The sequence below is a fragment of the Crocodylus siamensis genome, chromosome 8, assembly GCF_052110815.1.
Source record: "Crocodylus siamensis isolate JL-2025a chromosome 8, ASM5211081v1, whole genome shotgun sequence".
Lineage (NCBI taxonomy): Eukaryota > Metazoa > Chordata > Crocodylia > Crocodylidae > Crocodylus > Crocodylus siamensis.
This window is the reverse complement of record NC_143402.1, coordinates 59,513,476-59,527,752: the sequence shown is the minus strand read 5'-3', so window position 1 is coordinate 59,527,752 and position 14,277 is coordinate 59,513,476. Positions and strand designations below refer to the sequence as shown.

Below are 14,277 nucleotides of genomic sequence, written 5' to 3'. Positions count from 1 at the left end.
GCGGGCTTACTTCATCAGATGCTGTGAAGGGACTTCCTGTGATCCCTTCACAGCCATCTGATGAAGTAAGTCTGCTTCTTATGAAAGCCTGTGCTATGCCTCTGTGATTTAATGAGTGCATAAGGTGCAAGTCTACCCTGCCTTCTGTCCTCCTTGCTGACCATTCTCTACCCATTGCAGGGCTTTGGTCAGTTTGGCACCATGTTAAGTAAATAAGAGCTAGTGTTCTCAACTGACAATTACACCATGACCGAACATGCCAGGAGTTGCCGATCTCTCTGCCCTATGCAACCTAATGTCAACACAGAGGCTATTTTAACAAGGGCCTTTGCAAAAGAAAACTGAAGAGGGAACATCAAAAGCTCAGCCCTTCTCCTGCCATTCCTCAGATCTGTCAAAGAAACATCAAGCAGCAGTTGCAAGAACTGTGTGATTTGCGGGGAATTTTATAGCTTGTTTTCTTTTCCCTTTGCTTTTATTTGCTCTACACCACTGAACAATGCAGCCCCACAGCTGGGCCTCTCAGTTCTGTGCAAAGGTGTCACAGCTCTTGGCTTGTCACCTTCCTTTAGAAGAGAGACATCTTAATCCCTCATTCCTTCCTGTTTACCTCATGCTGCTCACCCAAGGCAAAGGCATGCAATATTTGCTTAATTATCAAATTTCAGCCCAGAAAATAACAGTGCAGCTTAAATTCTTTTTCTGTAAGGGTCAGTGCTCTACTCCTGACTTAGAACCTCGCCCAACTGAAGAGCAAAATACTTTGTAGGCCTGAAACAGCTAGACAAAAACACCTTTCGTTGTATTTTGTGTTCTTCCCTCTGCTTTCAGGAGGATGAAGGGCCTGGAGCTAACTCCCTCCAATTCCAAAGCAGCAGCCCTGGCACTTGAAGTTAAAAAAGATCTTACCAGAAGGAGCATCAGTATCAAGATATACAAAAAACTAGAACTCTTGTTTCCAAAATGATACCTTTTATTAGATCAATTGGAAAATGGCAAGAACCATTTTCCAGTTGGTCTAATAAAAGGTATCATTTTGGAAACGAGTTCTAGTTTTTTGTGTCTTTTTGCCTCAGAAAAACATGGCTACCAAGCACACCACAGTATCAAGATGGCCTTTCTGGATTCCAGCCCTGAGAGGGTGAGAACATTAACACCTGCAAGTGGTAAGACTTTGGACTAAACTTGCAGAAAGCCTCCTTAAGCAAGGGTGCTATTCTGGCAAGAATGTTTATTAGTACTTGAAAGCAGAAGACTTGTATCTGTGATACTAGAAACACAAATACCCATGTCTGAGAAGGAATTTCTGTTAGTAGGGTAAATCATTGACTCCCCCTTGATACAAGGATGATGTCTGCAAGGGTGATTACTGGTGAGTTTTAAGGTGGCATAGGAGTCCAATCCATGTTCTGCAAGTTTTTCTACAGCTATGACAAGTAGTGCCTGGGGGAAGCGGGGGGAACAACTGTTAGCCAGGATGTTGTGCACTTTCCTTTCTCCTCCGCCATTTCTCAGCTTCCTAAGATGGTTCTCTTTGAAGTGGGCTGTAGCTTGATGTATGGTGCAGCACCATTGAGACCTGTTACCAGCCAGCACTTCCAATTTGTAGGGTTGATGCCCCGCTTCTTAAGGTATGCTTTTAAGCAGAGGTGTATCATCAGTCTCCAGCACCCAGGGGGTGATCCGAGCAGGGCATGGTGCCCCCTCTCCTGCCCCACTTCCATGGGGAAACTGATGCCGTGGGGGGGGGGGGTGGCCAGATTTTCCATCCATAACAGGTAAACAAATGCCCAACCTGCCAGGCAGGAGGGCGGGCCACACACCAAATGTGGGAGGCGCTGTGGCCTCTCAGCCCGGCCAACACCCCTTTCCTCCACAGGCCAGTGCCAGGGCCATGACCCCCTCCTACTGTCCCTCCCCCCATTGCTATGCCACTGCTTTTAGGGTGTCCTTGTAGCACGTCTTCTGTGGGTCCTCTTACCATGACTAAGCTGAGAGAAGAGGACTTGCTTCAGGAGACAAGTGTCAGCCATCTGCATACAGTGGCCAGCCCAGTGGAGTTGATGTTTCATGGTCTTTGCCTCAATGCTGGTTATGTTAACTGCAGAGAGGATGCTGGCATTGGTGCAGTAGTCTTCCCATCTAATGCAAAGAATCTTGCTGAGGCAACAAGGATGGAACCATTCCAGGCCTTTAAGATGGTTTCAATATGTCACCCGTGTCTCACACCTGTAGAGGAGTGTGGGAGTTACCACTGCATTGTAGACCAGGATCTTAGTTTCCATCTGCAGATCTCAGTCACCAAAGACACGGTGAAGCACCTTTCTGAAGGATACACTGGCACAGTGAATCCTATGTTCAATTTCTACATCAATCCTGACTGAATGGGAGATGCAACTGCCAAGGTATGGGAAATGCTCGTTTTCCAGGGGTTCTCCACCAATGGTGATTTGTGGGGGGAGGAGGACAGCTTGTGCTGGGGCAGGATGATGGAGAACCTTGGTCTTTCCAATGTTAAAGGAGAGCCCCAGGTTGTGCTGGGCACCTGAGAAAAGGTCATGGGTGGATTGCAGGTCAGTCTCTGTGCATGAGGATAACCAGTTGTCAGAATACTGAAGGTCGGTGATGCCAGTCTGCAACAGGGGGGGCAACTACGAGCTTCTCCCTTGAGCCACACGTCATAGGGCCACCCCCTGACTAGAACAGTCTGTCTTGACTTGTCTGCCATGCCTTTGATGTTACAATAATTGTTCTTAAATGCAGGAAGCTGCCCTAATTGTGCCCATGGTGTACTGGGCCAAATACATGGCTCCAAACCACCTCTATACCATCTCCTGTGCCTTCCAGATGGCTTCTAATTCACCATAACTCCCCTTTGCTGGGTCTCACTAAGTCTGTGCCCCAGATTTGGCCTCAGGCCCCACTGTGTGGGCCTTGGTCTCCTGGCCCCTTCTCTAGGCCACTCTTTATCCCTTAGTGGGCCACTACTCTGCCCCTCATTGGGCTACTTAGCTTTATACCCCTTGGGCCTCAGGCCCCACTCAGTGGGCCTTGGCCCCTGCCTCAGGCTCCCCCCAGTGGACCTGGGACCTGTGCTTTTCTGTTGGGGTGTACTCCCCTAGGCTTTCCCCTCCATGGGGTACCCACAAGGCAATGGGGGCTGAGGTTTCACGGTGCCCCATCCTCGCCTTTCACTGGGGAGGCACGGGTGTGGCATTTCCTAGAGACTGCCCTACCACAGGCAGTCCCACCACACCATCCAACCACCGCAAGGTGTAGTTCCAGGTCTTACCCAGGACCAGAAGGAACCGCCTTCATCCCCATAGTTCCTACCCTTAACCTCCAGATGCTCTAGGAGCTGCTCTCCTCACTGTGTGATGTTACTCCATTGCCTTCCTACATGTAACTGCCAGCTCTACTCCCAGGGCCTGGGCTTATACCCTGGCTATCCAGCCCTCATCCAATCAGGTGGCCCCCTTGTGGTCATGTGACCACCTAATTGGACCTGACTGCACCTGCCGGCTGCTCCATAGCCTGCCTAAACCTCTTAAAGTGGCAGGCACAACTTGTGCTCTGCCACACAGTCTTGGTAACTTTTGTTTTGTTGTGAAGGTGCTGCAGGTTAGAAAAGCTGACTGTTTATTCAGTACTCAACCCCAATTCTGGGAGGAAGGCAGTCAAGAATGAGAATCAAAATCACAGCCAGATAGATGGAAAAAAGGGGTTGGGGTAATGATACAGCCCTGCTTGACACCAGTATGGATGGTAAATGGGTCTGTTTCTGATCTACTGGAAGAGGCTGTGGTGGTCATCACATCATGGAGGACACTGATGAACTTTGGTGGGCAACTAAACCTAGCCAGCACCTTCCATAATGCTTCACGACTGATGGAGTTGAAGGCTTTGGTTAGGTCAATGAATTCCATAAATATCTCCTGGTGTTGCCCTGTATACTTCTTCTGGATCAGTTGGGCAATAAAAATCATGTTGGTGGTACTCTAAAATTTTCTAAAGCCACACTGGGATTCTGGAAGGACATCTTCTGCAAGGGGGAGGAGGCAATTCAGAAGGATGGAAGTAAGAATCTTTCCAGCAATGGCAATGCCTCAGTAGTTCCCACATACTGACTTGTCCCCTTTCTTGAAGATGGTCACAATGTTGGCATTCTTTAAGTCAGGTAGGACTTCCTCATTAATCCATATTTTGATGAGAAGTTGGTGAAATGTTTATGCTAGTGCTGTTCCACCAGTTTTGAAGACCTCTGTGGGGATGCCATCTGGGCCCGGCACCTTGCTGTTCTTGGTCTGAGTGATGGCATGCCAGACTTCCTTGAAGGATGGGGGATCAGCAAGAGGTTCTATTACTAGGGAGTCAGTGGTGGCAGTTGAGACTTCAGATTGATGGTTGAATAGAGTCTTGAAGTTCTCCTTCCAGCGCTGCTTGATGGATACATTGTGAGAAAGGTGAAGCCATCCTGGGATCACAACGGCATTGGTCTATTGGAACATGGCCCATGGATTACTTTTATTGCTTGAAGGAAGCTTCTCATGTCGTATTGGACAGTGAAACTCTGGATCTCCATGGCCACCACTAGTCCTTGATGTCCTGTAGCCTCCTTTGAACTACAGCTTTGAGCCAGTGGTTAGTCTCTCATTTTTGTTGGTTGGAGGGCTCATTTTGCTAACTGCAGAATGAGGCTCTCTTATGATGGATAAGTACTAGGATTTCCTCATTGTTCTTGTCAAATCAGTCTTGGTGACAGTAAGTGCAGTATCAAATTGATTCAGAGCATTCCTTATGAATAATGTTCTTAAGCTCCTCCCAATATGCCTGGATCTCCTTGATGTTATCAGGTAGGTCAGAGAGCCTCTCGGTAAGGTGTTGCTGAATAGCCTTGAATCTAGCTTGGTCTTGGAGTTCCTTGATGTTAAAACTCTTCTGCATTCCTTTTGGTTGTTTACAGTGTTATGGTGCAAGCTGCATGCATATTATTGATCTGACTAAATGGTGATCCATCCAGCAGTCATCCGTACCTCTCAGGACTCAGATGATGTGGACATCAGTACAATCAGGGGCTCTGACAATATAGTTAAAAAAGTGATTGGAGTGTGGATGTTTCCAAGTGGTCTTATTTGTCACTTTTTTTCTGAAGATGGTACAGAAGACCCTTGCCATTCATGGGGGATACGTTCTAGAGATCCCCACAAATGGCAAAATCTGTGAATACTGATGGGGCTCCAAGTCAGACCGCACAGCCTCCCCTGCTTCCCCCCCATTTAATAAAGAAGCTGGAAGTGCAGGGCTCCCTGCAGCACCTGGAGACCAACCCCTTCCTCCCTGCCATGCCATGCACACTCCGAGCACTGCCGTGGCTGCCTCTGGGAAAGAAGGTGTCACTACCATCTCCCTCCTCATCCCTGGCGCTCACTCTCTGCCCACCTCCCGGCTCTGCCCTTCCCTGCCCCTCTGGCTTACACAGAGGCAGGAACTCAGTGCAGCGCCAGAGGGAGCCACGGCAGCACTCACCCCTACCCACCCCGAGTGTGGCTGTGCCGTTGGTATGGCACACTGTGAATATTCAAATCTGTGAATAGCGAATTTGCAAATAGTGTTTCCTGTATTCATCATGATGAGCAAGTCACACTTTGCACATTTGCTGAGAAGGAGGATGCTACTGGAGTTGACTTTCCTCAACCCCTCTTTCCCAATGGTGCCATTCCAGAGCTCAGAGTGTTACACAACTCCTGCGTTGAAGTCACCTTGAGGATGAGTTTGTCTTCCTTGGCAGTGACAGTCAAAACCATGTCAAGAGCACAGTAAGAACTGTTCCTCATTGACTTCTTTATTGTCAAGTGTGGGGGAGTATGCACTGATGACCATAGCTAACTGGTTGTTACTGAGCTTGAGGTGAGGAGTCATAAGACATTCATTAATGCCCATGGGGAGTTCTGAAAGCTGGCTGACAATCTTGTTCCTGATGGCAAAGCCAACCCCATGGATACACCTCTCTCCAGGTGGCTTTCCTTTCCAAAAAAAGGTGTAGCCACCTCCTTCTTCCTTCAGCTGGGTTTCATCTGCCCAGTGGGTCTTGCTTAGGGCAGCAATATCAATGTCTATCTTGCAAGTTCTCTAGCTACTATGGTGGTTTTTCTTTCAGGGCGCTTACTGTTCGGGGAGTCCATGAGAGTGCAGACTTTCCATGTGGTGAACATTAGTACTTTATTTTGTTGGTTTTAGCCACAAGTACAGTGATCCCAGTGGATGTGGCAATCCAGCCAGGGGAGTTTGAGACGGTGTATGTTCAGGACACCTTTTCTAGCCCCTTCCCCATTCAGGATGAGCAGAGGGTATCTTAAAGAGGACTGCTTAGTCATAGCTGCAGCTGCTAAATTGCACTTCTGTCTTGGGAGTGCAAGCGACCATCACATGACTGTCGCCTATGTGCAGATTTATGACTAGGAACTCCCAGAGATCGCTGTTCCTGTCCCCATTGCCACTTGTCCATTGCTGCAGGACTTGGTTTGTGGGAGATGTTAAAATCCCTGGCAGAGGCCTGTGCATGATATCTTTTAACATGGGGAAGTCAGTACATAAGTGACAGCCACATGAATTTGAAAGGAGGGAGCTCTGAACTCAGTGGCAAAGATGTCCAAGACGACCAGAGACCTTCATCCTGCTGCAGCCCTCATCCACCTTCACAGCCACAGAGAACCAGCAGGTCATCAAGTACTCTTGCTCCACCGTTGAGGTCTTCAGGAGTCTGGACCATGCTTAGTCTGGTACCTCACCTCAGATCTGTTCACCAGGGGAAACCCTACCAGGAGTACAAGACTCCAGACAACATAGCTCTGAGGGTCATTGGAACACACAAGCCTCTCCACCCCAACAAGGTTATGGTCCAAGGAGAGGGTAGGGTAAATACAGCTATGCAGAAACCAAACTGTAAGTGCCACTTTCCTATATGAAGGTGCAATAGGATTTAGCCTAGGAGGCATTTTCCTTCCAGATCACATGATGGTAAAGGCAATGCAGTCGAATCTAATAAGTGAAACAGAAGCTAAGCAGTGAAAATGCCTTATCTCCTCATCAGAGCAGATCTAGCACATCCAGGGTAGTTTCTTGTTTCTTTCAAGACAAGAACAAGCCTTAAAAAGCTTGAGGAGTCTGCTAGGACCTCTTTAGTACCCAGATTCCACCTGTCCAAAAAGGCAGGCAATAGTACACAGTCAATAGGCAAAGGAGTTCTGGCTAGCTCTCATTCCCAGGCAGTGGAGACTTATAAAATATTGCTGCCAAGTTTAAGAGAAGGGCATAGGGAAATGTTCACAAAAGCCATGCTGATGGTACCAGCCCCATAATCCTTTTTCCTATATAAGTCCTCTGACAAACCAAATGAAAACTTATGTTAAGAAAATAATTCACCTCATCTGCCAGAAAACCAAGACCAATCATTTGGAAAGAGACTGCTGCATGAAAAGGACGCAGGACTTCCCAGCCCATACATTCCTTCTGCTACCCAAAATAAGCTAAGATTTATGACTTGCTTGCTGTACCTCCCACCTTTTAACTGCATTTTGTCCATGTATTCATGATTGCCTCTACTACGCCATAAGAAGCTTAAGTTCAGAGGCAATGTCTATTTTAACAGCATTAATAAAGGATTTACCTGGGCAGCTCCTCACTGATGGTAATAAAAATTTGCTGTGTCTCTCCCTTTGAAACCACCCCCAACAGGGAGTTTTCTGATTGCAGCCGTTAGACAGAGCCAATAAGAATATTGATACTCACGCAGTGCCTTCAAACCTGAAAGCTTCCAAATTCCTTAGTAGACATTGTGATCTGACCAAAGACTGTATGTGCTTTTCCACTGATCTCACTCCCATCTCCTGCTTACACAATGTGGCCTGGATAGCTGTGAGTGTTGAATGCCCACTGTCCTCCACCTGACCCTTCTCTGGGCTGTCCATTTAGCTCTGTTTGCAAACTCTCTGTTCAAGTCCAGTGTCTAATTCTATTTTTAATTTTTTTTTAAAGGAAAACACTGAAATCTTTTAGTTTCAATTACTTCAAGTTGACTAAGGAGTCCTTTTGCAGCCCTATACCCACTAGAACTGGCCTTTGGGTCAAAAACCTTCCTGCCCCACACTAACACCACTAGTGGGGGGACCTAGAAACATGAAAATTAACTTCAACATCTGTGGAAAGTTTTATGGCCTTTTACCTTGTGAACAGCTTTAAAAACATAATGCAAAGGCAGAGGCTACAAAAGGTAAGCTGTTCAGCTCCCCAAGCAGGAGGAGGCAGAGGGGACTAAAGATGCCTACCCCATAGTCTGCTGAACCTGGCCCCATGAGATGGTGGAGATGAGCTGCTGTTCTCCACAAAGCACTGATCTGCATTTTACCATGTTTTTGTCTACAACAGTTTTCTTTCACCCGCCTTCCTAGTCCTTTCTGCCTGGCCTTAGTGCTACTTTTGATTAATGCATTTTGGAGCCAGGCAGCAAGCCCTTCCCATGAGATTTCCCCACAAATTGCTCAGGCTATTGTCAGCTCCAGCAACATCCCAAGTGCACCTATCCCTCCACCTACACTCTCACAGCTTCTGTGAATCATGTTTCTGTTTCTTATAGTCTCTCTGCCTTTTTTTCTTCCCCTTCTCTCTTTGTTTTCCCCCTTTGTACTTTGAAATCACCAAAAGGTCTTAACTCTCTACAACCCTGTTTCCTATTCAGGCATGACAGGGAATGTCAGCATGTTTCTGGCACTGGGGTATATGTCTCCAATTATCCTGGGAGCAGCAAAGAACCTGCTTTCCCTGGGATATGGGAGGAGCCAAGAAACAATACTTCTGCCTCCTTATCCTCACTGTGGGATGATCACTATGGAGCAATCAGTTAGTGCCAACTCTGTGGGCTTTTGCTGGGTCTGCAGCTCCACAGCTAGTGCCCTGATGCCCAGCACAACAGCATTTGGCAATTTTAGGTCTCAAACCCTGGCCCAACACACAGGCTTGTGCCTCTTTATTATTTTTCCTCCCTGTGCACCTGTTTGTAGAACCAGTGCCCTGCTAATCAGACGGGCCACTGGAAGTGCAGCTGATATGGGCTCTAATTTCACAAGAAGTCTGGATTTATTAGACGCTCTTGTCTTTCACCCTGTTCCTGAATGCTTGGTCACTGAATACTCTGGCACTGGGTTCCCTCTGGCTATCAGCCAGGACTAACTGGCAATTATAGTAGTTAGCCTGCTGTGCTTTAAGATGCCTGTTGGGAGAGGCTTGATCTGAACAAAAAAATAGCCACACCATTTCCTTCTTACAACAACATGCAGAGAGGGGGAATAATAGCAGCAGGAGAAAAACTGAGGAGGAAACAGTCCGTCTACACCACAGAAACAGCCATATTAGAAGAACTGGCTGCAGCGCAGCAGGCCCTGTCATATAATTAAAATCACAGTCCATCTTTAAGTAACTTGTGTTCCTGAGCCATGCTACAGTCGTAGAGAAAACAGAACTGTAGGAGACAGTGACTGTGTCCTGTCTACATGCAAGCCAGAACAGAGTGGCCAAGAGCTATTTAGCAGTGTTGCCAACTCTCATAATTTTTGGTGTTGTTTTTAAAGTCTGTGCTTCAGGAATGTGAAAACTTAGCTCTTTCTTTTATATATATTTAAAAGAAAGAGCTATGTTTTAAATATATATAAAAGAAAAAACTATGTTTTTCACATTCCTGAAGTGCAGACTTTAAGAACAATGCCCAAAATCATGACAGTTGGCAATACTGTTTTAGACTATCCACACTTTGTAACTTAGATGTCATAGATTTTTTTTTACATATCATAAAGCCTGGCCATTACACCATGTAGTCTGATTTCCTGTACGACACAGGCCGTGTATCAGCGAGTATCACTGAAATAATACAGATTCTGATCCTGTCCGTTATCAAAGCCATACTTGGGACTGTCCATGTCAACTAAAGCTTTTAGAAGAATATATTTTCAAAGATGTTTTCTTCCATTTTGCCACAGCATTTTTGAATTACAAACCAAATTGGAGCTTTCCAGATGAAATTTGCAAACCCAGTCAGCGCTGAGATGTTATCAGACCTTTGTAAATCTAACTGAACTAGCGCTGGTCAAAAAATGGAGAGACTCTTGTCTGGGATCTTGGGAGGAGTAGTTCACCCGGAAACCAGGCCCTATAGGAAAGAACTGGCACAGGAGGCAGGCACCACAGTGGTTCATGTAGATGCAGAGAGTAATAGTAACATGACTCAAAATATAGTTTTTAATTTAATTGTGCCCCAAATTCTTCCAAAAGTGACAAAATTTAATCTTTCCATAGGAAAATATTGCAGTTTTATTTTTTTTGAGTAGTTGTAAACCAAACCTCTGACCCTTTGGACATTTGACCTTATCCTTATTCCCTTTTATATGAAATATCTACATTTAGCTGGTACCAGATAATTCATATTGACACCTGGTTGTCTAGCTAAAGCCTCTCTCTAGAAGAATTCTATGGAAATATATGTCTCTATGTAGGACAAAAAAGGCAATGTTTGCAGGCCAAGTTGGAAGAAACCAGTAGCAGCAAACACCAGTCAGAGCTTAGTGCACCTGAGTTGAAATCCCTGGCTTTCATTTCAGCCAAGACTGAATACTTCTGTGGAAGGTGAACCCTGCCCTCTCCCCCTGATGCCCAAAGCAACAGGACCAAAATGTTTTATTTTGTTTTGGGGCTTTTAGCACTTTTTAAATTAAATTTTGAGATTTTTCAATATGAAATGTAATATCTAAACAAAAAAAAGAAACATTTCATTTTGACTTTTCCCGTTTTTTTTAGGTGAAATTACTCACTAAGCTTAACTCACATTAGCAAATAGTTTCTATTGCTCCAAACTGCAGTTTTTCACCAAAGTAATTTGCCAAAGAGAACTGCCCAGCTCTACCCATTTCTTCTCAGTTGTCTTCCAACAGAATGGGGGACTGGTGTCCTTGTATCTCCTCACACCACACCGATTACACCTCTGGGGGATTAAGCCTGACTATCTGCCCCTTTTGACCCTCAAGGGAGGGGAGGAAACTGCTTGCTTTCCACAAAATTCTAGGTAACTAACAGGCAAGCATCCTGGGCACACAAAAGTACCAGAAAGTCTCTGCCCCCCAGTGATCAAGGTCTTCCCAACAGTCATGCACAATGAAGAGGCATCCTGCAGAAGATTGCTGAAAGTCTAGTTCAATAGAGTAAGCCTTTCTCTTACCCATCCTGCAGCTTCTACATCCATGGAAATCACTTTCTTGGGACTTTTTGGTAGGAAACAGGTCAGTAGTTGAGCAAAGAGTGGGAAACATTAGTGATCAGGGGTAGGAGGTGATCGGGGTGGGAAAAGAGGAAGGAATGTGAAGCTGCCTCCTTGCATCCAGTGCAAGTATTACAGGGAGACCTAAGAGAAATCTTTCTCTGAAAATCACTACTTTCCAATATACTAAAATAAAAATCGACTCTGAACAGCAAGCCTAGAGAGCATTAACAGCTTGAAAGGCCCTGGTTTTATGTATATTGTTTGAATTACAATGCAAAAGTAAATGCAAGTGCCCCCCCCCCCCCATCACCCTGGCTTGGCAATCAGCCATGGGGGAACCCTGGGTGCCCCCCCAGACCCAGGAGGCACCAGTCGCCAAGCCGGGGAGCCCCCAAGCATGCTCCCTGGTGGACCACTTCTGGATCTCCTGCTGAGCGTGCCAGGGAGCCCCCCATGCTCCTGAAGGATGCTCCATGCGCCCCAGCATCACAGCATTCACAAGCCCCTGCTACCTAGAGATTTGTAGAAAAAAACATTTAAAGCTGTGTCTATGTCCAAATCTCCAAATCTTTCTGAATCTCTCTAAACCGATTCGGAGAGATTAGGGTTCTCTGGGAATGACAAGGTCTAACAGTCACAAACTCCTCCATGACTGCTTCAGGCTGGACATAAGGAAGAACTTCTTTACTGTCCGAGCCCCCCAAGGTTTGGAATAGACTGCTGCCGGAGGTGGTTCAAGCACCTACTTTGAACACCTTCAAGAGAAATGTGGATGTTTATCTTGCTGGGATCCTATGAGCCCTGCTGACATCCTGCCCCTGGGGCAGGGGGCTGGACTCGATGATCTTCCAAGGTCCCTTCCAGCCCTAATGTCTGTGAAATCTATGATTCGGAGATTCAGCCACCGAATCGGGCTGAATCGCCACTGAATTGAATCATGGACTGAAGCCTTGCACAGCCCTACTTTACTGTGCTGAAATGCACACGTAGACAGTGACTGGGTGGGGGCCAGATTCCTGGCTGCTGCCTAGCCACACAGCTCCACAGGTACAGTGCCCTTGTGGCCTAGTCAGCCCCTCTGCCACCCGGCACTGCCACCTGGAGCCAAGGGCTGGCCCTTTGTGCCCCTTCCCAGCCTGGGCATGCTTCAGTCAAGCTCAAACTGCTGCTGTCTCAGACATATGTATAGACACTGCACCCAGGAGCATTTCACTCCTGCTAAAAGTGCTCCGGAGTTTATCGCTTTGCATTAACTGAATGTGTAGATGCACCATGTGTGACCGACACATTACAGTAAGACACACATAAGCTAAACAGAAACAGATTCTTCTCTGCTTAGGAATCTGTGTCCTACCAGTGCTCAGAGAGGTCAATGAATGAATCAGCCCCTGCTGGCTGTGGTGGCAGGCTTGCTTCAGCCAAGTTTGATGGTTATAGAGGCTTCAAGGCTAAACTAGGGCAATCCCTACTGCTGGATATTTGTCATCAACCACAGGCTTGCTTAGTTAATTGAAAAGAAAAAGCTGGCTCTAGATAATTTATTTGCATGTATTATAAGTCTAAGTAAGAGAGATGATCTGAGAGAGATTCAGTTGGCCTGTGCTATGCACTAAGGCAGGGCTGTCAAAGATATGGCCCGCAGAGCCCTATCTATTATCTGGTTCATGAAACTCCTGGAGGAGCTGGGAATTCAGTGGTGGAGCAAGTAGAGGCAGGGTCTGTCACTGAATTCCAGTGTAAGTTGTCCCATAGGGAGCGCGTGTTGGCAGCAAATGAGTGACTGACAGGTACGTTTATCCCCGTGACTCCATGCACCACTTATTGTGCTGCCACTCACTCATGAATGGAGTTAAGTCTGAATCTGGCCCAGAAAGATCTCCATGGTCCAGATGTGGCCCAGGGATTTCAACACCCCTACATGAAGGGAAAAATATATCAGCATACCATGGCCATGAAAAAAGAGTTCAGTGGACCAGTGTGAACTTAAGTTTACCTGAGAACCAGAGTGAGGCTGTGCAGGAAGGTTTGCATAGTAGAATGGAGAAACCCCCTAATATACAGCTGTGCTTTCACATAGGCTGTGAGATCTTAGCTATGAACAGAGGCTGCAGCAGGAAAGGAAGAATGGGCACTATTTGTGGACAAATAAAGACCTATTAATATTGAGTCACAATGGAGTTTCCTATTACTGTATTGTCTTGGGCCTTGTTAAGGAAATTTGGCATGCTTACCAATCCATTTTAACTGCAGTATACCACATTAAATCACTTTGAATACTGCATAAGTGATTGCCTGGCTAATTGTATTAGACTTTTGCTCCCAGCACAGCTAAACACCCAATAAACATGAAAGCAAGAAAAAGAAGGGTAAACATTAATTTTGACATGGAGACAGAGAAAGAGTAATAGGGTCTTGGAATCAATGTTCCAATGGGAGGAGGAGGGAAACATGACATATTAGAAAACACATGATAGGTTTCAGCAGGAGACCAGGCAATCAGAGCAGGTCATGTCCCAAACAGGAAAGAAATGAGGACAAAGACTTGAGGACAGACAGTTCCAGTGAAAAGCGTTCCAGAAAAGATAATACAACAGCTGACCCAGCCAGAGTGCTTCACATCTGTGCCACCGGCAGCTGTACAATGCACCAACTGTCACCCAGTACAACAGTCTTTGCTGGAGAGCTCCCCATTCTCTACTTTATCCATCGCCCAAGTAGTGCACCTTGTCACATCACGGGGGAAATTAGGCTTTCCCTACACAACACTATCCTTCTTGTCTTTGATTCTGTAGGGTCTAACACAAATATTTTGCAATATGGTAAGTGGGACTGGTAACACTATCTAAGGTTTCCAAACATGTCCAATTATAAAATGGTGGCAGTCCTGGGTGGCAGAGGGGCTGAGTAGGCCACAGGGGTGCTATACCTGTGGAGCTGTGTGGTTAGGCAGTGTATTTTATACAGTATATTTACTT

General features: G+C 46.3%; 1 protein-coding gene across 3 annotated transcripts in view; it reads right to left on the bottom strand.

Annotated features, from left to right (window-relative positions):
* LOC149858820 (netrin-1) overlaps positions 1–14,277 on the bottom strand; it is a 246,650-nt gene that overhangs the window by 119,354 nt on the left and 113,019 nt on the right. The gene's annotated exons all lie outside the window — the stretch shown is intronic.